Consider the following 3,219-nt stretch of genomic DNA (forward strand, 5'->3'; position numbering starts at 1 on the left):
CCCATTGGGGTTTTCTTGGCAAAGATACTGGAGAGGTTTGTCATTTCCTTCTCCAGCTCATTTTACAGTTCAGGAAACTGAGGCAAGTAGGTTAAATGACTTGCCTAGGGTAACACAGCTAGTCAGTGTCTGAGGCTGGATTTAAATTCAGGTCTCTATCTGTCCAGTGTCAGTGTCTGACTTATAGAAGGTGCTTAATGAATGTTTCTTGACTGATTATCATGTCTTCTAATTTGCTCCAAATACAGGGCATTTTTACCATACCCTTACAGCTATGACAACAGAAGAAGGCAAAACTTCTCTGCCTTAGAAAAGAAATCTAGGTGTGTCTTCTAGAAGAAACAAATCAGACCGATTATAATGATGATACTCTAGGCAGGGGTAGACCGAGGCTTTCTGGAGTCTAGAATGGCCCTGACATGGCTTCCTGAGCACCCGAGTCTCGGGGATGCTTTAGCTATGACGACCCTTTTGCAAGGCTCAGACACATCTAGAACCCAAACTTTCTAGTTTGGCCCATTCTAGCATAAAATGAAATCCTAGGACCCTTTACCTAACTGCCCAGAGCATTTGTTTCCCCTGAGGGCACCTGCTGCAATCTCCATAATTCTAAATTTTAGGCATAGCTTCCATAACTTAGACCACTAGGATTCCCTCCTCACCCTTCCAAAACTCCAGTCACATAGTTGAGTCCCCTAGTGGAAGCAGACAGCTTATAATGCTGCATCCTTTCCTGTCTCCATACCTTGGCTCACACTGGGCCCTAAGCCTGGAATGTCCTTTTTTCTTCATCTGCTGACTTCCCAACCTTCCTTGAAGGCCAACTCAAATGCCACTTCTTCTGTGGAACCTTTCCTAGGCCCCAGTTGGTAACAGCTTTTTCTTGCTCGAGTCCCACAGGGCATTTTGTTTTACAATTCTCTAACGTGCTTATAGTTTGATATTGTGTGCTATAGCTCTATGTACTGCTTTTTTTTTCTACCTCCCTATCACCAAACTATGAATACAAATTCCTTAAGGACAGAGGATTCATCTGATTAATACTTTGAAAGCCCCCCTCCCCCCAGTTCTGCACACTGCAGACTGACTAAATGAATGAGTGAAATAATGAATTAATCAATGAATGAATGATTCAATCCAACCACTACACCTAAGAAACTGAGGCCTAGAAATAAAGTGATTTGCCCAAAATCATACATGGAATTAGATGCATTTTGGGGAAGGGGAAGGTGGGAGTGGGGGTAAATCACTCCTCCTCCCTGTCCCACCACCAGAATGGAAAGACTAAAAGGGTACATTGACATGGGCCCTAAAGTTCCCACATTCCTTTCAGAAGCCTGTTCCCTGCACACTGCCCACCCCTGATCCTTCCCAGATAACATCAAAGTCAGAAACAAGTGCCCAGGAATGTTGGAGCACACACCAGGTATTATGCAACATGTTGATCGGCTTCTCAGCTGGCTTCACAGGCTACAGAGTCGTACTTTGGCCATGGGGCTCACCAGCCTACCTCGATTAACTCAGTCCTCCTCACCCACAGCAAATATTATTGTTTTCTGCCCTCACCTCTGATTTCTTCCTCTGCCATCCCTCAGCTTCTTATCTTTCATGGGTATACTGCTCATGGTACCTGGAAAGTGGCCTGGTGCCCATACGTCTAATGTGCTAGGAAGTACTAGAGTCAAGCTATCTTCAATCAAGTACTGTTTCTACCACTTACAGCTGGGTATATGACCCCAGGCAAGGGGCTAGGCTTCCGGTCCTTCAGGAGATGGTCATTATAATATACATGGTTATAAAGATAAAGTAAGATAATATACATGAAAGCTCTCTGTAGCCTTAAAGCACTAGGTCAATAGGAACCATTATTAATTAATTAATGAGGTGCTTCATGTCCAAAAAGAACAAATGACAGTATGATCCCAGTTGTAGATTCTGGTTGAATTGGGAGAAATTACAGTGATTATAATATAATATTATTCATTATAATAATTTATTAATATAATTAATTCAATTTTGAGTTTTTTTATATTTAAATTTAGAATAAAGAAAAAAGGTTTTGGTTAAAAAAAAAAGAAAAATGTATTGCACACATTATAAAGAACAGTTGCTTGCCTTTCCTTTGAATTAGTCCTTTCATATAATATAGACTAGACTGGCCATTGTAGATGGCCACTGAGGTAGACACTGAATGGAACAAGAAGAGAGCAAGCTAGAGCACCTTTGAGAAACTGAATCGTGCCGTTCATAGTTCCAGGCTGCTTCCTGGCCCATCTCTTTAACATTCTCTCAGTGATGATGCATGGTTATGAATCAAGAAACATCATGATCTTAGCGAAACTTCCAGGTTACCCAAAGGGTAATGGAAAAATACATGGTGGGTGGGTGTCAGCAGCTTGCTAGCATATTACTAAGAATGCCTTGTGCACCAGGTGATTAGATATTATCTAAAAACTTATTGGAAGACAGTTTGGAACTTTGTTTGTTCTCTTCCCTACCCCACCCACACTTCCATCGTGAATTTTTAAAAAATGATATTTTATTTTTCCCCCAAATGCATGTAATCTTTTTTTAAATTTTGAGTTCCAAATTCTGTCTTTCCATCCCTTCCCTACCCCATCCCTGAAAAGGTAAGCAATCAGATACAGGTTATATATGTTCAACAACATCATGATGTTTTTAAGTTAACCTTTATAACTTCATGATTATTCTTTGTAATGGGAGTGCCTTCCAGTGCTGGCTGAATTAAGGCATGCTACTAAATGAACTTTCCTACTATGTGATGCATATTCATGGTGTACAAGAAACCTAGATTGCTAAAGGCTTGAGGCCCTCTGAAGCAAGCTTGGGCTGCGCTACCCACCCTGGGCCCAGGGAAGAAATGAAGACAGAAAATGAGACCAGATTCTCTCCCTTCTTGGAGCCCAGTTAGACCCATGAGCTTCCCTTGGTCTCTTCCCTAAAAATTACACTATTTCAAGGAGCTTAGTTGGAAGCAAGACAACCCCAAAGTCCACCAAGCAGGCCCTTACCTTTACAAAGAGGAGTTAAGAGAGACTTGGGTTAGAATACTACTTCTAACATTTACCAGCTGCGTGACCAAGGGCAATTTATCTGACTGCTCTAAGTTTCTGCTTCCTCATCAGTAAAACAAAGATATGAATATCTCTAGCACCCACCCCACATGATTGTTTTGAGGATCAAATAAGATAATGTTTG

The sequence above is a fragment of the Trichosurus vulpecula genome, chromosome 3 (genome assembly GCF_011100635.1).
Source record: "Trichosurus vulpecula isolate mTriVul1 chromosome 3, mTriVul1.pri, whole genome shotgun sequence".
In the NCBI taxonomy this organism is placed as follows: domain Eukaryota; kingdom Metazoa; phylum Chordata; class Mammalia; order Diprotodontia; family Phalangeridae; genus Trichosurus; species Trichosurus vulpecula.